Source organism: Balaenoptera borealis (genome assembly GCF_965194805.1).
Source record: "Balaenoptera borealis genome assembly, chromosome: 9".
In the NCBI taxonomy this organism is placed as follows: Eukaryota; Metazoa; Chordata; class Mammalia; order Artiodactyla; family Balaenopteridae; genus Balaenoptera; species Balaenoptera borealis.
This window is the reverse complement of record NC_138873.1, coordinates 102100535-102127341: the sequence shown is the minus strand read 5'-3', so window position 1 is coordinate 102127341 and position 26807 is coordinate 102100535. Positions and strand designations below refer to the sequence as shown.

Below are 26807 nucleotides of genomic sequence, written 5' to 3'. Positions count from 1 at the left end.
GATTGAGAAAAAAACTAAATGGAGAGCTGATAAAAAGTAATGTTGACTTATTTTATGTTAAGATACGACAAGCCAGATATTATTTTCTGTGCGCTAATTGAAAAATTATGTGCTATTTTTTTTCTTTTCTTACTCAGTTTTAAAACTGATTATCCATTAGCACATGTCCTATGACACATGGTCTAATTAAGTGGTGTCTTTACCCCCTGTTTATAAGAGAAAAACTAAAAAAGAATAGTAACCACTGTCACCTTGACCATGATGCCATAATCACAGGTCTGAAGTTTATTAAGGGGAACAATTCTTGTGCCAAAATCTTTTTCAGATGCCTACTTTCATTTTTTTGTGTTTTACTATTTTTCCTAGTTCTTAGCAATATTAATTGATAAATCTGAAGACCAAGACCAACCTATTTCAATATTTGAAAGTAAGAATTGCGTAAACATCTCATGAGATGTAGAATCAAGGAAGACTGAAGAAACAATGAGATGCACACAGAAGAGGAGAAAAAATATCAATGAATGTTAGAGTATAATGATGTAAGAGGTCCAGTGGTTAATTTTTATTTGATAGCTATATGCTTACTTGCAAATTTGTCTATAGTTCTAAAATATGTTGGATCCAGATATAGAGGCTCCTCAACAGATGACAGATGATGACACATTAAATCACCCCACAGTTTTATCTAGTTACAGGGTAGAAATGATTGCCTGCTGAATTTTAATGTGCTGAGTGTTTTTTCAAGTCCACTTGTCAAAGTATGGTAACAAATGTCTTTAATCTGAACAGGGTGAACCTTAATGGTATACTGATGATTGAGTTTCAGGGATTAATAATCTATTTATAGTAACTTCTAATTTTCTTAATTGTTTATTTGCAAGTTAAGTGTAAACGTTGGAAGTTAACTATAGTTCTAACATTGAATTGGAACTGTCACATGTGAATTACTTAATAGCTTACCTGGGTTTTAGTAGACTGACCTGTATTTCATTTTCATGGCCTACTTTTTAATTCAACTGAATCACATAATGAATTGTAATTGAGTCACAAAACAGGAAACAATCTTGTGCCAAGTATGTGGAACACTATTGGCCTATACAGTGTCTTCTCTCTGTTAGTGGAAAGTCAGTTCTGGTAACTCAGTCAGTTTATCATTAGTATTTCCCTCACCTGGTAAGACAGGACACAGTACAGTTCTACGTTCCTTACCTGCAATTATGAAATCCAAAAAGCTATGAAAAGAGGAAGTATTTTAGAAATTCAAAACCTGACCTGACCTGAACTCATTTAGCAATGAAAACTACTGAGCTGATGTGTGGCTTTTATAGTCTTTATCTATCCCTCTTACTGTGGATATTCATATGCTTCATTATAGAAATATTAATGTGTTTGGTAATGGGTGCTATCCAGATCCTTCAGGAAGTGTGTCATAATATATATATGTACCCTATTTTCTTTCTAAAATTGAAAGATATTGAATTCTAAAACTTATCAGTCCTCAAGAGTATGTTCTCTTTGAGCTGAAATATCTTAATGAGAATTTCTCAATGTTGAGTCCCTTTTTTATCTTTTCTGCCACTTCCCAGGTACATTCATGACTATTATGTTACTCTTGCAAGTATGCAAGTATTAAAGGCAAAGTCCTGCTTTCATACTTTCTGCTATCAGTACATGCTGGAGGCTGGATGGCTTGCTGGAAAAAGCCCTCGCCACAGAGTTAGATCTGGAATCAAATCCTAGTTCAACTGCACACAAACTGTGTGACCTTGGTCAAGTTATTTAATACCTCTGAGCATTACATTTGTTTACATGTGAAATTTTAATGTTGATACCTACATCCTTTTATTTTTTGTTCTCAGTCTCAAAAATGTATCCTGGTGAAGTGAATATGGTCTTTATCTTTTACCACTGTTAGATTCCATTGCTAGTTCTTTCTTTGCAATAAGGATGCCTAAAATGCTAATTTTATACTTAGCAATTATAAAATTTATTCCTGTCTTTTCTGCCAGGGCCTCAAGATACCTGGGCTGTGAGTTTAGGTACAAGTAACTATAAAGGTAAATAAAACTAACAAAATTTGTATTGCTCTTATTAGGGAAAGTGAAATAGCAATCTAAGATGAGCTCTGGCCTCAGCAGAGTTATGGAAAAGAGGCGAAAATCATGTCAATGGATTCTTTAAAAAACTATTGGGTTGCATTAATAGAAATCTTTTTATGACATTATTTTGGACATTGTCTATGATACATATTGGACAATTTCAAATGATTCTTGATAATTTCTAATGTAGAAATCATATATATATATAATTTTATTATCTATCTATATTTTTTCCACTAATAGTCCTTGTTTTGAGCTTTTAGAGTTTATTTCCCTTTCCAAAATTGTTTCTTTTGGGCATAGTTCAATTTTTGTCAATTAAGATTATCATCAGGAGATCCATCACTCAGAGGGTTTTGCTTTACGGGATACCACACGTACATACCTTTATTTTCCATTTAAAATATTTCATTGAAATTCAGTGTCCTTCAGACTGAGAACATTAGGAAATACTTGATGTAAGAAAATATGCAGTTACCATGGGGATTAGGAGCTGTTTGATTTCTTTTCTTTATTGCAAGTAATTTATTCTAATAACACAAAAAGTTGCATCTCAGGCAAGTTTATCCTTTGATAAATGTCTTTTTAATTCCTTAATACCATTGGTTTGAAAGGTAAGCTTTTCTATATATATTTTATTTTGCTGAATATTTGGCTCATAATATTGTCTGAATAATAATAATAATAACAGGCATCATTTGTTGTGCACTTACTATACAGCTGGCACACTATCTCATTTAATTCTCAAAAGCTTTCTTTTTGGGAGTATTATCAATTAGGATTAAGGTTGACAGAGAGAAGAATTAAATACTTTCAAACAATGGCTTAAGTCAGATGTCTTATTTCTCTTTCCTGTTCAAGTAGAAACATACCTCGTTTTATAGTGCTTGTTCACTTTATTGTGCTTCGCAAATACTGTGTCCTTACAAACTGAAGGTTTGTGGCAACCTGTGTTGAGCAAGTCTGTCAGTGTCATTTTTCCAACAACATTTTTCACTTCATGTCTCTGTGTCATATTTTGGTAATTCTTGCAATATTTCAAACTTTTTCACCATTATTACATTTGTTATGGTGATCTGTGATCAGAGATCCGTGATGTTAGTACTCTGACTCTCTGAAGGCTCAGATGATGGTTGGCATTTTTTTAATCAATAATGTATGTTTTAATTAAGGTACGTACATTGTTTCTTTAGACATAAGCTATTGCACACTTAATAGACTACAGTATAGTGTAAATGTAACTTTTATAGGCATTGGGAAAGCAAAAATTCATGTGACTTGCTTTATTGTGATATTTACTTTATTGTGGTGTTCTGGAACAGAACCTGAGATGTTTCTGAGGTATGTCTGTAGTTCAGAAGTAGTCAGTCCAGGGTTGATATGACAATGGTGGCAGGGACTCAATCTCTTCCTGTCTCATACTTCTGGCAGCTTCCATTCCCAAGGTTCCCTCATGGACAAAGGAGGATGTTAGAGCTCTTTCCATCACGTCCATATTCCAGCTGTAGGAAGAAGGAAGGGTGAAGGGGTCACAGCCCCCTTTCTTTAAAGACACTTCCCAGAAATAACACATATCAGTTCCACATGTACCCCAAAACTTAGGCAGATGACCACACCCAGTTGTAAAAGAGATTATTTTTCAGTCACTTATATGCCCAGACTAGAATTAAGAATTAATGCCTAGAATTAAGATTCTATTGCCAAGGAAGAAGGGGAGAATGTGTATTGAGAGACAGACAGCAGGCTCTGCTGTGTTTGAGCTATTATTATCATCAATCTTACAAATGGAGAAATTGAGTCATAGAGAAATTAAATTGACTTACTAAGGTCTCACAACTCATAGAGCCAAGATTCAAATCCAGATCTATCAAATTTCAGAGCCCTTAAGTACTATTTTGAAGTGTTTCTACTTTAAAACAGCTATTTGACTTTATTCTGTCTCTTCAACTAAATTAGTATAAAGAAAACCTTTCTGACTAAGTTGCTAGGTCAATCTATTGAAACAATGGAATTCTTTATTTTACCAGGCATTCTTGGCAAAGAACATAGTGCTGGTATCAACTTGTGTAATGAAGCCTTTACTTCTGCTGACCTTTTGGATAGGAGTATTCACAGAATTTAGTGCCAGGTTTAGAAAATTGCCTGGCTGACAGATTAAAGTCTTATTTTCAGTCTTCTACTTGTTTGGGGTTACAACAAGTTTAAACTTCATTAAAATATGCTTTTCTATACTCTTGACAGTTTAGATTTCAAACAAGGTAATAAATAACAAGGTTTTCAATAGGGCCAATACAAAATGATTTACTATAGGAAAAAGATTAACAGTATTATGATGATTTTTTTTCTTCAAAGATATATTTTTAAGTTAATGACAGCACATCTTAGAATAAATCAGACCATACTATTTCTAAGTTATTTGAAAATTATTACATTTGGATGATTATCCTGTGATTCTCTAATATCCCCTTGAGTAAAAATCTAAATCATACAACATATTATGAACTAAGGCTTCTTTCCTTCCTTCCTTCCATTCTATAAAGCATAATTTGTTATTCTTTTTTTTTAAGCTTCAGTTTTATTCAGGTTCTTGTCTCTGCCTAGCTTGTGAGGGTTTTAAATCTTTCTTATGCCTGTCTAGCTCTTTGCTTTCCTAGCACCAAGGGAGAACATGTGAATGTGAATGAATAAATCAACAAAAAAGTAATTGCCAAGTTTTATAAATGTCACAACTTAACGTTGCTACGTGGCTTCAAACTTTCAACATCTTAAGGAACCTCTAAATTTATCAGTGCTTTTCAGAAATGCTATTAAAATTGATCATATATATCAGTTACTCAACAGAAGTCCTTCACTTAACTAGACACAGCTACACCAGGGACACAGTGGCCAATGACAAGCTTTAATGTTTCAATAATATGCCTAGATGGAAAGAGACATTTTCACTGCAGTGAAAACTTGCAGAAAAGGCACTTTAAAATGAAGAAACATATGCTAAGAAGTCAGAGGGAACAGTGTTCACAGAAGATATTAAGAGTCGGAGCTCAGCAGAGATTTCTACTTATTTGCTGTTAACTTTGGTCTGGTTCTTTGCAAGTTTTAAGCAAGAATAGGGCCAGGGACCAGATGATGTGGACAGAAGAGCACACATAAAATATATTTAATACATTTTCCATTAATATTTTTCTTTGCTATTAACTTGTATTTAAACAAGTAACACATTAATGCATATTCCTTATTAAAAATTGGAAAGCCTCATTTGAATTAGGACAGATCCTCTTTTCCAATGATTCTTTACCTGCAGTATCTTTATTATGTTGCAAGGAATCTCGAGAGAGTTTGGCTCTTGGATTGGCCCAACAGTGTCAATAAGGACCCAAGTTCTTTCCATCTCTCCAGGTTCCCATTCTTGGTGTGGTGGCTTAGTCCTCATGCTTCATCCTTCATTTTGCAAGATGGCTGCTGCAGAGCCTCTCATCACACGAAAACCTGAGGAGAGGATCATTTCCTTCCAAGCACCATATTTCCTTAGTGATGAATACCTTTCCCCCAAATTCGCAGAAGAATTAGCCCCATTGGCCACAACTGCCTTGTGTGCCAGTCATAATAACACTAACTCACTGCATAAAGTGTATGAGACTACCATGATTGGCTTGGACCAGCAAGATAGATTTTCCTTGGACTGGAGAAGGGTCTATTCGCCCTCAAATCTGAGATTTTGTTAGCAAGGAAAAAGCAGTGTAAGGCAAACAAAATTTTCATTGAATATTTTGTTTTTAGAGAAATTATGCTCAAAATAAAAATTCAATATAAAATAAATAAAATATCTTTACCACCCACAAGATTAGGTATCTTAGTATCTGATCTAAAAATCTATTCATTTATAATACTTTCAACGAATCTTCTTTGCCCACTTACTCCATGTCAGTCACTGTTCTCAGTACTGAGGCTGGAGAGATGAACAGGATGGATGTTTATCTGCATTAGGAATACTTTCAGCAGCAAGTCACAGAATAAGCATTTACAAGTGGCTTAAAATATAGGGACATTTAATGTTTACCTAACAGAAATTAGGACAGGCAGTCACTCTAAAATGTTTCCAAGGATACAAATTCTGTCTTTTTTTGTCCTTCACATGCTGGATTTTGTCTTTATTCTTGTCACCTCATTGTTCCATGGCTGCCATAGCTCCAAACATCTCATCTGCTTTCAGTTCAGAAAGAAGTGGCAAACGAAGCTCTCTTCTTAGTCTTGTCCTTTTCACAAACACTGAAAAACTCTCAGAAGCCTCTTAGCAGATTTTCATGAAGCCTCATGGGCAGGACTGTGTCATGCTGGTATCCTCACTAGGAAAGGAGTCTGGGAAGGTACTTATCTCACAAAGTATTATGGGCAGTACACATTGCTGCCCCCAATAAAATTGAGATTCTGTTTACAAGGGAATGGTTAGCCAATTACAATGTCTTCCATAGTCCCCTTCATGGAATTAATTCTCTGACCACTTCGTGGAAAGGTAAAGATAAATCAGGAGTTTTTTTGTTTTACTCTAGTCTTTGAAATTATGTCTGAGGAATTTGTATAGTAAATGATCCTTAGTGTTTGTTTCTGAACATTCAGATAGAAAAGCTATTTGCTTATATAAGCCTGACATGAATTGGGGATTCAGATCTGTAGGGATTCAACTGGGTTCATCTTGTGGACTTAAGATGTTGTGGAGAGGGATGGAAGTGTAGACCAGACATGTGTTAAATATTAGCTGATAGCACTCTTTGGTAAAAAGTGCCATGAACAGAACATCCACTGATTTCCTTATAGCACCAACAACATCTTATTGCCATCAGCAGCTTATTTGTCGAGGTGCTCCACTAAATAACTCTAACTTCTTTAGGGCAGAAACTATGTTTAACTTATTTCTGTATCCCAAGCCTGAGGATGGCATCTGGCACATAGTAGGTACTCAGTGAAGGTTGGAGGTTGGAGATTATCTTTCAAGGAGTAAAATGTGGGGAAGAGAGTTCCAATATTACATATTAAAGAGTTAAAACTTGAAGGGTTCAGAAAACTAATTTTTAAAAAATGGTCAAACAATAGAAACAGGCTAGGTGGCAATTAGAACTTAGGGAGAGTAATTTGTCTATTATTTTTTATTTTTTTCCTTCTCTCTGAGAGGTACAGTTGAGGTCACATGGGGTTTGTCTAAGTTGCTTGGGTCTACATGGCACAGAAGTGAGGCTAAAGTACAAATGAGTTGGAACTCAGAAACAGTCTGTCAAAACAAGCTTGATTTAAAGCAGTCGCCGCATAGGTTTTGTCATTTTTAAAACATTAAAAGCAACAACGATGGACTTTATTGCAGTCACAAGCTATGTTTACTATATTAGATGGGTGAATTCAAGCAGGTCTTATAGAAGTTCAAGGTGTGTTGTTGCTGTTTCTTTCTTCCTTTAAAAAATTCAAAAATAAAATTTCTCCAATATTAATTTTTGACATTTGCTTTGTTGTTATTATTGCATTACAAATTTACATTTCATTGGTGATATTGCTTAATTCTAATTCGTACATACTCATGTTTTGAAAAGGTGGTGAAGTGTTCTTTAGAGAGCAAGGCTTTGTGTCCTCCCTCTGTACAGAGTAAGGGGGACAGATCCCTCTCCTAAGTCTTTGACTAACTAATCCTGGATCCTGGCCAATGCAGTTAACCTATCCACTGCTTGGTTTCTAAATCTGCAAAATAGAGGTGTCTGAGAAGATGGTCTCATGATTTTTTTCTAGATCTAAAATTTTATGGTTATATCATGTTAAATGCCTATGTTTATAGGAACTGAAGAGGATTAATGGTTAATATTTGCCCTACAAAGTAGGGTTATCACCTCATCGTTTGTAATAAAACTTTCACCTTACAAATTATTATATTTTACATTAAAGAAAATATGGCAACTACATAAAATAACAAAAAAACTAAAAAGTACAATTAACATTTGTATATTTGTCTTAATGTCTATTTCTACAAATATCCAACATGCATATCCATAATTGGAATCATATTGCATACAGAATTGTGTATCTTTCTTTTTCCCATTGAATTTTATATTATACCATTAAAAAATCCTTAAAAAACAATATTTTCTTTTTAAAAAAATTTATATATTAAATATAACACAAATAGAGAAAACTGCAAAATGAAATATTATAAGGTAAACACTCTTGCGGCTACTACCTCTCTCAGCAACCCTAGAAACACCCGTCCAACATAACCCTCTCTCTCCCTGCTAAAATGTATTGCCCTAATGACTTTATGGTAATTGTTTCCTTATTTTTCTTTGCATTTTTACCACCCAGTGTGCATACCTGAACATGATTATTTAGAGTTGCCTAAACATATGATTTTTAATGGATGTTTATTATTCCATCATATAAAGATACATCCGTACATGCAAGTACTTATTGGATTATTTACCCTCCTTCTTGGCAGCTTATTTGTTTTATTTTATTTTTTAAATAGATGTCTGTTCACATAATGCAAAATTTTAAGGGAAAATTTTAAGTGAAAGGTCTCCCTTTCACTTCTGTCCTCCAGCCACTTGGCTATCTCTATGACCAATTTCTAGGAAGTTGTTTTTGAGGAAAAAGGAGCCTAAGAATGGTATTGATATTTTTCCACTTTTAATGTTCTAAACTAACCTAAGAAGATACAAAAAATATAATATAATCCTTATTAAGGTATGCAAAAATCTCTGTAGTTTTTCTTTTATATAAAGTTGGCATAATTTCTGGAGTGAGATATGTAATTTTCTCTTAGGTTATTTAGATGCATAACATTGAAAAGTTGTGTGAATTGGATGTGAAATAACCACAGAAGGACGTCTAGGATCAGATTAGATATAAATAGTGTTGTGGTGTCTTACTTTGCTTTACTGTAGAGCTGAAAGACCCAAGCTACTTTCTTTGTAACTTGAGCACAATGGAAAACTCAGTTTCTTATGTTTTTCTCTAGCAGATCAATAAAATAATGTCATGGTGATAACCTATGTTATTCAAAAATACATAATTCACTTTGTAGGAATGGAAGAAAGGGAATTTGTTGGAAGGATTCATGTACTCATTGGCAGAAAGGCTGAAGAACCAGGCTTTGAAATGGACAGAGCCAACACAAATTAGGAGGTCCAGGAATTGGGGATGACAGGAATGGTCTCATATCAAAATTGTCTCCGGATATTTTATCAGATTCAAGTAGTAACTATGTGTCTGATCATGGAACATCAGGTGCCTCCACAGCTAGAGCTGCCCACCATGGTATTATCAGATACAATGAGTGATAAGTTTGGGTGGATGTATCAGTAGACTTATGATAGAAATGAAACATTGGGCCCTAGCTTGAACATGTCCAGAGCCATGAATAAATTACATGTACATGTATCTTAAACTCTCATGTCGCCTGTCACTGTTTCACCACTGCCCTTCCATCAACTCACACCTAGGGCCTCATGGGGGAGGGAGGTGGAGACTGAGTGGTCCCCTGTGACTAAGGGATGGAAAAAGAGAAAACTTAGGCCCAGTTTACACATGAATTCTCACAATATATAAATGTTAGGGAAAGTGGATTGCCACCATATTATAGCCTCACCCAGGGATGGAAGGACAGACTTGAACAAATTCTCCCTGTAGGCAGTGTTATAAGTAGTACAAGTAGTTACTGACCTAGTATGGAAAGGGAAAAATGTGCCAAGGTGTGGATATTCGGGGGCTCTGGGCAGGCAGGAATGGCCTGGCTGCTTTGTCCTGGATCTGACAGAAGCAAAACGGGAAGATGGTCTTGGTAAGTTATCTTTCTACTGGCTTCCTCATCTTCCTTTCCTCACTCTTCTGTTCCCTTGATTGCAGGGATATTAATAAGGTAGTAGGATATGAACTTCTGACTCAGCTTTGAGGAGAACCAACCTCTCTGAAAAGTTCAGTGAAATATTTGTGGGCCATTCAGACTCCAAGACCAAATTATACATTGCTCTGTCCAAGCAATGATACATGTCTACTGACGGCTCTTATGACAGTTTCCATTATTTGAGAAAGAAAATGAAGAGAAGCTTGTCCAAATTATTTCTGATAACTTTCAAGTATACTCCTTCTCTGAAAGTATCTCTAACTTAACCATCTATACAATAACTGGGCTAGCAATCAGGGATGGAAACCTGTCTACGAACAGACAGGATAAGAAAATTGTCTCAGCAAGGGGACAAGAAACTACCTCATTCCCCTTACCCTGAGAAAAGCCAATATGTTATCAAAATTTTTATCTTTTTCTTAAAACTACCCAACAGGATGTATTTGACTATTTCTCAATACTACTGTTAACTCTGTCAAAACCTAAGTGAAGAATATGAGTGCTTCTTAAAGTATTTCTCCCACTTTGCTCCTTGATGAGTCTGAGCTGTTAAACAGCTGGTAACTGTCCTCCTTAGATTAGCACCTCTCCTATAAGGACTTCTGAGGCACCTTGTGCCCAGTAAAAATAAAGAACAGGAGGATTTCCTTGGTAAAGAGAAAGGAAAAAGCATAGTAACATCATTCCTTGGCCTCACTTTGTAATGCTTCGTGGGGGGGGGGCATGCAGGGGGTAAGATATTCACAGGGTAAAAAAAGCAAGTCACCAACAGGAACAAGGAAGCAACAGGGACAGTCAACATGTGGGATGAACTGGGCATTCTGGGGAATACAGGACAGAGGAAGAGAAGGAAGCCATGTCTGCGGAGGGGACTTTGCAGCTGGTGTGGAAGAGAAGTGAAGCACAGCTGATCTCATCATTTTAGGTGACGCCATCCATACCTTTCCCTATGACTCAATGTAATATGTGACAAGTCACTTTCTCATCAAATCAGCAGATTGTATCACCACTCAGCAATGGGGAGAAAACCCTGAACTCCACCACTCTGAACTCCAGCTTGAATAAAATCCACTTAGCCCTTCCTGTAGTTCAGTGACTGAGGTTATCAAGCAGATGACAAGGAGCTTCCTGGGTTTTCAGAATGGCTGTAAAGAATTATTTTCATTTAACCATGAATTGAAAATAGGTAAGGTAATTAACAAAAAATGGTTAGGGACGGTATATTGGGCAACAGCAATTTGTGACTGCCCAGAATTCATTACCCCTTCTTGACAACACATTTCTTTTAGAGGAATAATAATTGTATTATTATTATTGTTATTAAATTTTTTTTGATTCAAGTTGGTGGGCTTGTACTCCAGGGACCCTTACACTTTCTTAACTGAAGTTTGAGTGTGTGATTGAAACTAAGTCTTGGGTCAAAGATTAAAGACAGAGAAAATGGTAAGAATTCATCTAATCCAGGGGTGACGTTTGGATCTTTGCCACCATGACACTATGCCTGTCTCCCCAGGTCCGGGACCACCAGGGATACCTTGTCTTTGCACATTTCCAAGTCTGGTTCTCTAGACTTACTGCCAGATAATGAGGTCTGATATCTTTCAGTAAGTTTTCTTCGTATAAATTAACCACAGCCTATTTCTGTTGTTTGCACTTATAGAACTCTGACTCATTCAGAATTTGTACCTTACCAATTAGGCAGGTTAAAAGAAGTCGACTTTATTGCTGTAAGACAAGTGGTATGACCATATCAGAAGTAATGCCTTACTTAATTATTTAAAAAACAAATTTTTAAAAGCCTGCAGAAAACATTTATTAATGATAAATACAACAATTTTATTGGGGGAAAAAGAGACTGGAAAAATATGTAATATTGAACAAAAAAACACAAAACATATTTTTGATAATTATTTCATGACAAAAATATGAAAAAGATGACAGTAGATTTTTGAAAATATCTGACATAGATTGATTAGTTCATTGATTGCCATTGACAGTTTGGAGCATAGGTCTTATTCTAGCTGGTATTATTTCCTCATTACTACTTGTTCCTCAGTATTTAAATCCTATGGAAAATTTCTGGCTAGGTCTGTATTAAGTAGAGAGGCATAAAATTTCAGGGCTGTGGAACTTGATTTGACTCAAATCCTCCCAGAAGTGAGAATTCTGTAGTGAGTTTAGTCAGATGGGATTTAATTGGATCCAAAGTTCAGGATTTATTTATTTTTCCGTTTGAAGTTTCAGCAACATTGATGACTTTTGTGTCGGAAGAAGGTCTTGATATAGTAAAAAAAAATGTGAAGCCCTGATTGCTTGTCACATTCCATCTGTATCATTATCCTAAAGGACCTCATCCTCTTTATCAAGAGACAATATTATTACATTTCTTTTTTTTCAAGCATTTTTTTTTTTGGCCGTGGAAATGAAGGCTTATTTGTATCCCACATCTGAGTTGCATTCTCACAGAAATTATGTAAAACAGCAGAGAATGAGTCATAGAATATGAAATATCATAAACTTTACTACAGAAGGACTTTGAGAATTATTTCCCTAACAGTAACCAGCTGGCATAAAGAAAAGATGGAATGAAGTCTGATGTGACAATTACACTGCGACTTAACTCTGCTTTTTCTCAGAAGAGCCAACACTTATCCAACAGATACTCTCCATCTAAGGTGAGAGGTTTCTGAAGTCCTTCCTCTCATTCTATGGTAATGTCTCCCTTTGCATCTAAGTCCGTGTGATTAAAAATTTGTGACCTAAATTGTACTCACCACAGAAAATTTACAGTAATGTTTAGTTAGTGATCCAATTTTCCATATAGCAGTGGAATCTTCTTAAAAGATCCCAAAACAGAGGATCCCCCTTAAGAATGATCTTCTTAAAAATATGATTATGCCACTATTTTGCTGTAATAGGAATGTTTTCAGATGAAAATAATGGAAAAAAATCTAACAGTTACTAAAACAAATAGCATTTTATTTATCTCACATTAGGTGAAATCTATTTATCTCACCTCACATTAGGTGAAGTCTGGCAGCAGATTTCAAGGCTGTCCAATGACACAATAAGTTCATCAAGGATGCATCCTTTTGTATTTTTCTATTCAGCCATACATAGCCATACATAGCATGCTTATTGCATCACAGTCTCAAAATCTGCTTATGTTCTTCCCTGCCAGAATATAGCCTCACACCTACCTCAAAACCAATCACTGGTGAAGGGGACCAGCATTGTCATGATTGGTTAACATCAACTGTTACTCATCTCTTGGGTTGCGGGAGAGAGGTTCCAGAGGAATTGACACTCCCTGCATAAAAGTATCTGTGCTGATCCCCAAACACAGAACAAAGAAGGGGAGAATGTTGTTCCGCATGGAGTGGTAGTCTTTCCACCCTTTGCCCAGCTGGTTGCTTCTCGTTCTTGAGGTCTCTCTTTAAAGGCCACCTCTTCAAAGAGGCCTTTCCTGACCACATAAACTGATGTGGCCCCCCTGATTATTTTTGATCACTGAGAACTGCCTGGAGTGCTGAACTGGAAATTTCAGCAGCAATTAATTAGTATTCTTCTTAATTAGTAATTATGCATTTTTTGTTGCATTTTGTTTGTAATTTTAAATATATTTAATATAAAATATAACATACAATATATTAAATATTAATATATATCAATTAAAATTAATTTAACATATTAATTAAAACAATATTTAATATTTAAATATATTATATACAATTATAAATATATTTATAATTTTATAAATTATACATTTATTTTATTGTCTGTCTCCTCTTTGCCTCTATCACCTCAAGGATGATACCCCTCTGGGGAGAAAGCACTTTAATGGAACTTGTGGTTTACAGAGCAAAATAAAAACACTATTTCATTATTGGGGGGATACAATTAATAAGAAACTTAACTGAGCTACATAATAATGAAGTTGTCTTTCTTTTGGGTAGATGGCAGATGAATTTACCGAAGGGCAAGAATGATTTTTCACCAGTTTCTGAATCCCAGAAAAATTGGAGATTTAGACGTGGGGGATGGACGAGTAATGAGAATGATATTGTAGGAGGTGGGTTAATCCCTAAAGTGTGATGGCCTGCTGAGCACTAAAGAGACACAGGCAGAAATGATAATGACAGCAACAATAATAATAGCACACGGTTACTGGATGCTCTCTAGGCATCGAGCAGAAGTCTAAGTAATACTTATGGTGACTCATTTATTCAGGATATTTTTGTGGGGTGGCTGATTTCTGAAACAGCGAGATTTTAAATAACCTGTCAAGCTCACTCTTTGATCCAGGCTGTCCATTTCTCAAGCCCATGCCCTTCACCACTGCCTCCTTTGGATCAGAGACGGTTACTGTGTAGGATTACATTCTCCTTTTCTTATTCTATTTCCTTCTCCACATCCCCAAGTCTTCAGTAAGTTTTGTTAAATGCTATACCTTGGTTAGCTTGGTTTTAGCTTTGTTTTCTGTGTCTAGGGAGGGATCTCTGTTAGCGCATACCAGGAAAATTTGGGTGGGCAATGCTGGCTGATTCAAGTGACCTGCAGTGACCTGGAGCAGGGGATGGGTGACAACCAGCACAGTGGTGTGGACTGAGAAACATGCCAAGACAAATGGAGATAAACAACCAAGAACTTGGAGAAGGGCACCCTCACAAAAGTATGGAATTATAGTTATATGGAAGCTTAAATTATCTTATCTGGATTTGTAAATAAGGACCTCAGAAGGCAGAGAACTTGTCTATCTGGCTGTATGAGTCTCTGGCATCCGGTTTCCATCCTAGGACTTAATGTAAATTGGGCATAACAAAATCCCACCTTGCCGCTAATTCCAAATCCAGCCCTCCATCTTATCCTGTCCATTTCTTGGGCACTGTGAAGAGGGGGTTAGATTGGTCAGGTTGCACAGACCCTAAAGGTGTCCTTGCAGGAGAGGCCTTTGAACAACACAGAAGCCATGACCAGATGTCTCATAGGTGGTGTACAGAGAGAAACGCATACCTGGAGTGCTGAACTGGAAATTTCAGCAGCAATTATGAAGATTTTTGATGCACCTGAAGCAGGAGAGAAATATGTTTTGCTCAAGTGCCATGAAAAGAGAGGGCTGTTTCTCTATAACCCCTAAATACACTGTAAGGAACAGGAGGGATTGAAAGGCCCTTAAAGCCCCACGCATAGAAGCTGGACAACTTTTCAGGAATCTAACGTTATGTGATAAGATAGCTAAATGTTGAGCTATTACTATTTGCCAGACATGTTTATTTAATTCTCACAACTCTGTAACTTAGGGGTTCTTCTCCCCATTTTACAGACTCCAGCACCACGTTTCTTATCTGTGGTACTACAGCTGGTCAGTGGTGGACCTGGGAGAACTCTACTTTTTCTTGTACTCTGTTCAGCTCTTACACAAATTCCCAAGGTTCTCTTCCAACAGGAGACCACACAAGCCCATAGATCGATGTGAAAGTTATTATGATTCAGATGTTTAAATGAAAATTCTGTGCATCATGGGTCATATACAGGTTGTGGACAGATTGCTAACTAATCAAGTAAACTAATAGAACTGATTTACCTTTGGATGTGGCAGGAAAGATCCCAGAAACAATGCGCAGACAAAGCAATGCACTTGACTTCTTCACTTTAAAAAGAAACTTCGTAAAAGAATATGGGATGTGGGAAAGAAACTCTAAAGATGTTATATTTAATGTGAATTTTTTGTTAAAGCATGTATTTTCAGTAGGGACTGACAATAAATTAATACATTTATCACTATAAACTCAGTGTAAACTCAGGTAAATACAAAATGACCGTTTGGTATCCTGCTGCTATACGGTTTACTTTCTACATCTGGCTGCCCTACCATCTTACCAGTGTTACTCAGTCCAAAACAACCACTTTTCTATGTCGGGAAGAGTTTCCTGTAAAGTTCCCTGATTAATTCCTGTTTTCTTTCATTTGCTGCCCCGTTAACTCTTGTAAACGAGCAGTTATCTCATAGCCAGAACAGTGGGAGTGGGGGGAACCACAAGGATACATGGCTCCACAGTCCTCTGCTTTTTCAACCAACATTCCACTGTTATTGATGGAATGGGGATTTGGGTTTCGCTCATTTCTGCAACAAGCCTCGATTGAGTGCATACTGCTTGCCAGGTATTGTGTGGGTAAAGATCAGAGAACAAGACTGACCCCAGTCCCTGCTTTCATAGAGCTTTTATTCCAGTGAGAGCAAATAGAAAATAAACAAAATGTAGAGATAAGCCATAGGGGTGGGAGAGAATGAGATAAAGACCAATTGAATAGGGGGGAGCTTTAGCTTGTGCTGCCAGGTCGGGAAGGCTGCTCTGACTGGGTTTCCTTTATTTTTGTTTTTACTTCTTTACAAAATGCATATTATTACTCCCATTTTATTTTTTTTTATTTTTAATTTTTTTAAACATCGTTATTGGAGCATAATTGCTTTACAATGGTGTGTTAATTTCTGCTTTAGAACAAAGTGAATCAGCTATACATATACATATATCCCCATATCTCTTCCCTCTTGTATCTCCCTCCCTCCCACCCTCCCTATCCCACCCCTCTAGGTGGTCATAAAGCACCAAGCTGATCTCCCTGTGCTATGCAGCTGCTTCCCACTAGCTATCTATTTTACATTTGGTAGTGTATATATGTCCATGCCACTCTCTCACTTTGTCCCAGCTTACCCTTCCCCTTCCCCATGTCCTCAAGTCCATTCTCCACATCTGCATCTTTATTCCTGTCCTGCCCCTAGACTCTTCATAACCTTTTTTTTTTTTTTTTTTTTTTTTAGATTCCATATACATGTATTAGCATACAGTATTTGTTTTTCTCTTTCTGACTTACTTCACCCTGTATGACAGACTCTAGGTCCATCCACCTCACTACAAATAACTCAATTTCATTTCTTTTTATGGCTGAGTAATATTCCATTGTATATATGTGCCACAGAATCAATGCAATCCCTATCAAACTACCAATGGCATTTTTCACAGAACTAGAACAAAAAATTTCACAATTTGTATGGAAACACAAAAGACCCTGAATAGCCAAAGCAATCTTGAGAAACAAAAATGGAGCTGGAGGAATCAGGCTCCCTGACTTCAGACTATACTACAAAGCCACAGTAATCAAGACAATATGGTACTGGCACAAAAACTGAAATATAGATCAATGGAACAGGATAGAAAGCCCAGAGATAAACCCACACACATATGGTCACCTTATTTTTGATAAAGGGGGCAAGAATATACAATGGAGAAAATACAGCCTCTTCCATAAGTGGTCCTGGGAAAACTGGACAGCTACATGTAAAAGAATGAAATTAGAACACTCCCTAACACCATACACAAAAATAAACTCAAAATGGATTAAAGACCTAAATGTAAGGCCAGACACTATAAAACTTTTAGAGGAAAACATAGGCAGAACACTTTCTGACATAAATCACAGCAAGATCCTTTTTGACCCACCTCCTAGAGAAATGGAAATAAAAACAAAAATAAACAAATGGGACCTAATGAAACTTAGAAGCTTTTGCACAGCAAAGGAAACCATAAACAAGATGAAAAGACAACCTCAGAATGGGAGAAAATATTTGCAAATGAAGCAACTGACAAAGGATTAATCTCCAAAATTTACAAGCAGCTCATGCAGCTCAATATCAAAAAAAAAAAAACCCAATCCAAAAATGGGCTGAAGGCCTAAATAGACATTTCTCCAAAGAAGATATACAGATTGCCAACAAACACATGAAAGAATGCTCAACATCACTAATCATTAGAGAAACTGAAATCAAAACTAAAACTACAATGAGGTATCACCTCACACTGGTCAGAATGGCCATCATCAAAAAATCTACAAACAATAAATGCTGGAGAGGGTGTGGAGAAAAGGGAACCCTCTTGCACTGTTGGTGGGAATGTAAATTGATACAGCCACTATGGAGAACAGTATGGAGGTTCCTTAAAAAACTAAAAATAGAACTAGCATACAACCCAGCAATCCCACTACTGGGCATATATCCTGAGAAAACCATAATTCAAAAAGAGTCATGTACCACAATGTTCATTGCAGCTCTATTTACAATAACCAGGACATGGAAGGAACCTAAGAGTCTATCAACAGATGAATGGGTTTCCTTTAAATTGTACTCTACTTGACAAGAAGGAGCCAAGTCAGGCTCTGACCTGCTTGAACCTCTAATCAGAGGAGAGACCAGCGACACGTCCCTAAAACTCTGAGTCTTAGTGTTTTTCTCTCCAAACCTAGAGACATAACAAGTTTATAGAACTGTGAAGAACAAGAAAATAATTTGTCAAGTAACTTTGTACATGGGAATAGAATAACCATATTCAGCCAGTGAATTTAGAATGCATGTTAATTATCTCACTAAACACAAAATATAAAAGGCTATAAAAAGGTCAGTTGTTGTTGTATGTCTTTCTTTTTATTATTATTAAACTCCCTTCACCCCACCCCCGTGGTCCCCAGGTCAGCCTTCTGTACTCTTCCTTTCCTAAGATGACTTCCTGGGAATGTTCTGAAGCCCACTTAAGCTGAATGTGGAAAAAAGAGCACGCCTGCTTCTTTTGCCCCTGTGCTCTCCCATTTCAGCTTTCTCTCAGTGTTAGCAGTGCTATAACTTTCTGACGTTCCAAGAAAGAACTTTCGTTATAACCTTTGACTGTTCTCCTTTACTCTTAGCAGGCCACTTGGATGCTCAAAGCACCCTTGGCCCCTCTCTGTGGGCAAGGGCAGAACAAAACTGCACGATTTCTTGACACAGCGACTTCCCGCCTGGCTGATGTTAAATTATTTACCTCTCTGTGTTTCATCTCTGAAGTGGGGATAATAATAGTAGTACCTCATAGGATTGTTGTGACGAGTGGTTCACTGCCGCTAAAGCCCTTCAAATAGTAAGTACTCCATAAATGTTGCTTCTTTTATAGCCCATTTCCCTGCTCTATCCTTTCTTTCTCATTTATCTTATCCACCCCTTTGCTCTCTCATGTAAGCTATTGCCATTCCCTTGAGTAGAGCCACGCCACACAGCCATATACAAAATTGCCTTAATTGCCTGTAATTCCTTCATTCATTCACTCCACAAATATTTATAAATCATTTACTATGTATGTGTCATTGCACTAGTAGCTATGGCAGATTCCTAAAATAGAAGACACAATCTTCAGTTGGTAAGGTCAGGATCCAGTTGAGGAAAGGATTCATATACATGCAAAATACTAAACAACAGTATGGATTAAATAACCATATAAACTAATACAAGAGGAGTCACAAATTATTACCTGTGAGTTTCCCACTTAGCAAACATGCGTGCAATTCTTTACTGCTTTAAAATTTTACATGCGTGTTTTCAGGCTTAGGCAGTATTTATGCGATTTTCCCTTTGATCCTTAATCTCATCCTCTCATTAGACTGAAGTACCTTTGAGGAGGAGGAGCAGATCTGAGGTGGAGCTGTTAGTACCTAGGCTCTGGGGACAGAAGCATCTCTGCTCTGCTACTTGCTAAACAGGAGATGCTGGGAAAGCTGCTCAGCTTCTTTGAGGCTCATTTCTTCTCTATAAAATGGGGATAAAATAGCACTTTTTTGGGTTAATGTGAAGACTGAATGATATAATCCATGTAAATGCTTAATGCAAAGCCTGGCACTTGTAAGTGCTCAATAAACATAAGCTATAAGCATAATTGCTTTTTATAGAGCTTGTATTAAGTGAAAAATCTGTATAATTCTCAAAGTGTCTAGTACAGTGCTTTGTAAATAGTAGAAAATGAATTAATTTTATTTATTTTTATTTCTTTTTGAATTAATTTTATTATGTAAGTTATAGACAGTGAAAACTCCATGCTCTCCCTCAAAAGCTTACAATGCATGATACTTTAATATTTACTAACACAAGACTTGAAAACTTACAAAAAGAATTATTCATATTGAAACCAGTAGCCAATATTCTCCCCGTAAATATCTTATTTCAGAAAATTCTTCTACTGATATTATCTAATTTAGTGGAATGTTAAACATTTATTACCAGACTCTAAATGAATAAACAAACTTATCAGACTCTATAGAATTTGTAAAGAGAACAGAGCAAGGTAAGAGTTTTTGCCTCTAACACATTTTATTTTGAAGGAGGGCAGAATGATTTAAACATTTTCAAATGTTATTTCTCTTTAGAAATTGGTTGATGGGCTTTTCAATGATTGGAGGCATGCCAATTCTCAAGTAACTTCAAATGTGGATCTATAATTAAAATCAGAAATTTGAACCACAGAAACATATGTTCTCGACATGTTCCACTATTTTTCTCATTTCTTTGAATCTTTTACTCCTCTATTGCGTCTATCTATTTATCTATCTATCTTCATGAACTGGATGCCAGACGTCTGCAGAAACGCCCACCCCTGCGGAGAGCCTGACGGCCTGGGTGGCAGCCGCGTGGCAGGCTCAGGAAGGCAGGCTGGCCTCCCTTGTCAGCTGGGATCATTCTCTTCTGTTCACAAGCTCAGGATCGTGTGTCCTGCCTGGGGGCCCGTCCTCAGCGGCGTGTGCCGGCGCCTGGCAGTGGACTTCCGACACTGCCGAGTGGGCTTCCCTGACCTGGTGGTGTGGAACCCCCCAAAGTCATCACGTCAAGCTGCTGGAAGTGAAAGACCCCGGCGACAGCCTTTCGCAGAAGAAGGTGGCCCGGCTGGACCAGCTGCGCCGGCAGGTCTGCCACTTGGCTGCGGTCAGAGCCGAGAGCAGGGGTCCCGACTGAGAGCTGTGGGCTTGGGAATAGCCTGCTAGGATTTTCAAAGGCGTTGTGTCACTACATCTTATTTAATTTTGATTTTGTTATTGTCATAATGAACTTGCTAGTTTAAGGAAAAATATCTCTCTATATAATACATATATATTCTGCTTACTGTACATATTTGACACTGAGACTTAGTGAATATATAAGACTTGTAATGATAAATTGCTATAGGCTGCTGCTTTGGGGTGAATATAGAAATCCAAGGACGGTAGAGATGATTCTTCTCTTCCTCTGCTGCAAGGGAGGCTGAGATGTAATGACTCACCTTTTCCATTGTTGGAAATTAAATCTGCCTCTGAAAGCAATTTTGGTTTTATAAAGCCAAAGTTTACAGAACTTCTGAAATCATTCCCAGGAGCCACTTGAAAACGAATTGTCACAGAACTGATACCTGAATCAGAAGGAGTGATCCTTCCTGGGCTCAGGCAAGTCAGGCCAGTGGCTCCTGATTTTGCTTTACGAGACACAGAGGACAGGAGGGATGGCTGAGGGGCCCTTGTCACTGTGCAGGCCAGGCCGAGGCCGCCTGGGCCTCGACCTGACATCCTCTGCACACAGGCGTCAGGGTCGCGGGCGATGGCCTGAATGCTTCCACACCTGGATCAAATGCCAGAAACTAAGTTATTAAACTAGAAACCTGGAGAGTCCTATAGAGGTGCCAACCCCAAACCACCAGGGTTGAAATCTAATGAACATTTCTCCCATCTAACCTGAAGAGTTGGGAGGAGAAGGGGGGAAAAAGTGGGTTTGAGTCAGGCTGCTGATTGCATTTGATTAACCTTGGGTATGAAATCTGTGCTTTGTGAAATGACTGCTTTCTACACTTTTGCATTTTCTTTACTTCCCCTTTTGTGACCTCACTCTCCTAAGAGTGATTTCTGTTGAAGTAACTAATCAAAACAGGGTATTCAGGGAAAAATAATGGTATATTTGGTATATTTTCTTATCAAAACTGGAGGGGCTGAGGAAGGGTTTTGGGGAGGAAAGAGGAGACCATTAATTAGACAATGGAGGAATGTTAATTAAAAGCACCGATGGGTTCACTGCTGTAAACATAACCCAGAGCAGAATATTCTGTAAAATGTGATGTTCAAAGCCAAGTCAGCACTTCGGGCAAAAGTGACTCTTCTTTCTTGTCTTTATGAGACAGAATCCTGAAAGCCACATACCTTCCAACATCTTGAAAAGTGTAATCGTTTCTCAGAAGTACTCAGCCTGAAGTATGATTTTAAAGTTCTGTTGAGACATAAAACTCAAGCCATTACACCTGTGTGTTTACTGAACTTTTTATAGATGCGTATGTACTGGGCAAACGCTGATATTGTCTTCCTTGATTACATGGCATTCTGTGCCCCGAAAAGGTTTGTTGCCTCTGTGTGCTGGTCTTAAATTTCAAGGCTACTGGGCAGCAGCTCTCCTACCCCAGCGAGCTGTGTGCAAAGCCGCTAGAATTAAACAAGAAACAAAGTTCGTGGGAACAGAGTGAGGATACTAAGGTGTCCTTTGATGCACAAACCCTGTCTGTCTCGATGCTGACCTCACACCCAACTTAAAACACCAAACACCAGTTAATCACATGATTGTCGAGAGATGCAAAGTCCCTGTATAATTACTGCTGTGTTCAAAGGAATTAACATGTAGTTACTATAAACAACATGTTCTATTTTGTGGAAACTATGCAGTTAACTTGTCCTAGGCTAATAAATTAAATATAGCATAAGCTCATATTACAGCTGCTTGGAAGGAGGGGCTGGCTGGCAACACATTTATTGAGATCACTTTGAAATCACTAGCCTCTATACTCAGTACAGAAGTAGGTGTCTCCTGCTTTGGGCAACTTATGCACACGATCCCATTTACTAAATAGATACTTTAGGAAGTTTAAACATATTTGGTTATGGGAGAGAAGCTGAGGCAGAAGGAGGAAAAAGAGTGAAATGGTGCTAAATCATTAGACACTAATTTGGAGTTGAAATAGAATGGCAGTAAAACATACAAATCTATATGAATCTATAGTGAATAGTCCACACTTGCACATGACACTTGCAGAAATTCAGATGAGAGGCAATTCATTAGGAACATAACTGTCACAATTAGGAAGGCATCCCTGTGCCATGCCCAGGAAGTTCTTGATATTTTATGATGTGTTAAAAAGAGAAGACCTAGTGCCTCTCAGCTTAGGTGAGAACTGCTAGCAGTGAAGTGGATCCCTGAAGTGGATCCAGCAGGCCCATGGTCTTGGAGGACTCTTAGCTCCCAGCCAGGGGCACTTCTTTAGCGGTTCCTGTCAGAGAAGGGGACGGTCCCCTCTGTCATGTGACAGTTACTAACTCTGGTTGGGGTGTGGTTAAATGTTAGGCTCAATGACTGGAAGGAAGGATTTTCTTTCCCTGTATCTTCAGCTTGACTGATAAGTTGTCCATCTTATCTCAACATCTGCCAGCAACCTAAGAAATGGTCCATTTGCTTACAGAGGTAGGAATCATGCATTCTTATTTAGAACTGCCCCTCTTTCTTAACTTTCCTGTAATCGCTCACCCACTCTCAACCTTACATAGGTTACCAGTGAAAGCAGATGGAAAAGAGGTATGATTGTTGTCTACCTGGAAGCGAGACGGAGGCAGACACTCTTCAGGCATTAGTGAACTGGTGTCCCCAGGCAGCTGTGTAAAGACTTTAAACCAAATATTTTACATTTGGTGAAATCTTTTGCACATGTGCTGGAGTATTTGCTTTTCCTATGTAACAGTACATTCAATAAGGCATCAGTTCATGGTTTTTCGCTGAAGTAAAACCCAGTGGCTAGTCTAATAACAAAAGGAACTGTAGGACAGATAGCATTTTCTTGATTATTTTTATGTTTTAAAAGTAAAATATAGACTTAATTTAGTTTTTGAATTAAAGAGAAGTCTTATTCCTGGCTATTTAGACATAGCAGAACCTTAAATTGTATAAATATGGCAAATAAAGCTCTTATATCTTCAACAGAATGTAATTAGTGAATACATTATACAAAAATTTTGTAGAGCAAGAGTATTCATTTAGGTTAAACTAGTTTATGAATTGATTTTATAACCTATTTCTATTCCTGAGTTTGTTATATTTAAAAAATGATCCAAAGATGTACATTTTTGTTTAGTAGTATATCAGTGTTACTTTAATGATTCTTAGCAAAAAGATAAATATAATTTTACCCACTCTGGTATATGCTACATTTATTTGCTATCTTCTTTCAATTCAAAATTGAAAGAGAAAATTCATCTGCAAGTGATTTCTTCCAAAGTTTCTGTCATCAGCATGAAGATAAAAATTATTTCATCTATTCAAACTTTTGTCAAGATTTAACACTCTTTGAATTTCTTCTACCAATTTATTTTCTTTCTTTATTGCAGAAGAGTCTTGTGAATACTAAAAAGGGAAATTCATACCCCAGGTTACATATATTCTCATATTTCTTTAGACATTATTGAGAAAGGAAAGATGTAGGGAGCTTACTGGTCAGAGAAGATGAAAGACATGAATTTCCCTTTATGATGAAAGCTGAAAGGATGACTGGGTACAGAGGAGCTGGCAGTGGCTTCCTGCTCTTCAAGCACAGAACAGGGCTCTGTGGAGCCTGGGAACGGGAGTGGACAGACCTGCCCGTACTTCCTGTAGCATGTTGGGCAATCACCTAGCAGCCCTGACTCTCCCTTTTCTCACTTCAAAAGTAAGACAGTACTTAACTCATTAAGTAATTATGAGAATTAAACTAAACGATTTAATATAACTAGAACACTTAGTAGAGATTATCATCATTTTTGATAAAAGGTATATATTATCAATTTTAAGCTTCTAGGCCCTTCCCTAAGGAGAAATTATTCTCTGCTTAGGTTATTTGTGATTATCCTGTTAGAAAAGCAGCTGGATGTAATTTATATGAAAAAGCCTTTCTGATGCACAATTTGGTTAGTTGGTCACAAAAATTTAAGAATTATGAAAGTATTTAGAGTTTATAAGATTCAGTGCATTCAAAGCAAGTAGATTTTTTTTTTTTCACCTTCAGATCTGGTTTATTAGTAGAGTTGGTTACATTCAAAGGCTGTGGCTTGTTAGATGTTTTTCTCTAGAGACTAAGCCCCCACCTACTGAGGAGACAAGCCATCACCAAGGCCCCAAGGTGAGACAAGTCTCTGTAAGTCACTGCCCCTGCAGTTCAATCCCCTGGGTAATCACCCCCCAGGTAACAATGGGAATGGGGCACTGAGGGCTGGGATGTAGGCACTGGGCACCAGCAACACAGGCACCTGTGCCCCACAGACCAGTTAGTGGACATCATTGAGCTGCCGTGCCACATCCAAGATGTTCTTGGCTCCTTTGTTCAGCAACAAGGTGGCCAGGCTGATGCCCAGGCTCTCAGCAGCCAGCTGGGCTTGTTGTGGAATGTTCCGGGCAGTGATGCCCACCAGCTGTGGATCATCCTCAGGGCCATCTTCATGCTTGGCAGGGACATGGATGGTGGCCTGCATGATCTCTTGCATGCTATCTGTGCCATTCAGACTCCAGACTCCTCCAGTCAGGTATAGTTGCCCATCCTTCATAGCTGTATGCTCTGCCACTGGCACACTGCAGCCTCCTTCCAGGTGCCTCAGGAAGGCCTGTTCAGCAATACAGTGAAGCAGAGTCTCAGGATCATGCAACACCCCCACCAGATCCAAGATGTCCTGGTCCTTGGCTCGAACTTCCACTCCCAGAGCCCCCTGACCCGCACTCCTCAGGGTGCAGGATCTGCCCCACCCGGTTCTGCCAGCCCATGCACTGCAGGCCAGCTGCAGCCAGGATGACGGCACCGAACTCCTGCAGTTCATCCAACTTCCAAAGCCGTGTGTTGAGGTTTCCCCGAATACTCTTGAACTCCAGATGTGGGAACTTTCTCTGCAGCTGGGCCGCTCTCCGCAGGGAGCTAGTTCCCACCACGCTCTTCCCTGGCAAGGTTTCTAGGGTCTTCCCAACAAATTTTGGGTGAAAGACAACAGCATCAGAGGGGCTCTCCTGCTTGCAGATGGCTCCAATGGTGAAGCCAGGAGGAAGCACCGCGGGCAGGTCCTTCAGGGAGTGAACAACCAGGTCCACTTCATTCCTCTCCAGTGCGTGTTCCAGCTCCTTGGTAAACTCTCCAGTCTTGGAGAGAGCCGTATCAAGAATCTTGTCCCCTGTGGTGGACACAGCAATGATTTCAAACTGCGAGCCTGGGTATAAGGCTTTCAGCGTTGCCACCACACTGTCCGTCTGTATGCAGGCCAGCTGGCTCTTGTGGGTACCCACGCGAATCACTCTCATCTTTGGGCTGTTTTCTTCCTGCAGAAAAAGTCCCGAGGTCACAGTCCCTGCTGCTCTCAGTGCTCCTCAACACCTTGTCCAAGAACCAGAATCACTGGCTTGGAAGAAAGGAACCTCAGCCCCTGGCCTGTGGCCAGCTGAGCCTCAGAGTGGGAAAGCAAGTAGATTTTAAAAAGTGTCCCTCTGGGACTTCCCTGGTGGTCCATTGGTTAAGACTCCGCGCTTCCATTGAAGGGGGCACAGGTTCAATACCTGGTCTGGGAACTAAGATCCTATGTGCCGCGTTTCGTGGCCAAAAAAAAAAAAAAAGTGTCCCTCAAGGCTTTCCGTCTTCTCCAACACAAGGAATTGCTGCACATATTCTGATGACTGTCTCAGGCAGAAAGAGTCAACTAGCAGACCGTCTCAGGCAGAAAGAGTCAACTAGCAGAAGATGTCATAGAAACACATCATACCCTCGTACGGCACATGTATGTAATGTTGTCATTGTAAAAATTTAGTTTTTACTGATGTAATACTTGCTTCTATTTATCCCTCCTTTTAGTGGCATCATGTCTTATTCACTTTTGTACACTAACACTACATCTGGTATTTAGTAGGTTATCAATATCGATATGATATTCTTGCTGAAAAAAATAAATGCACGAATAAGTAAGTAAAAGGGTACAGA

At 38.2% G+C, this 26807-nt stretch overlaps 1 pseudogene across 1 annotated transcript; it reads right to left on the bottom strand.

Annotated features, from left to right (window-relative positions):
- Positions 1-20373: 20373 nt before the first annotated feature.
- LOC309634684 (porphobilinogen deaminase pseudogene) lies at positions 20374-26531 on the bottom strand (annotated as a pseudogene). Its single transcript has one exon. The product of its transcript is annotated as a porphobilinogen deaminase pseudogene (transcript).
- Positions 26532-26807: the final 276 nt, after the last annotated feature.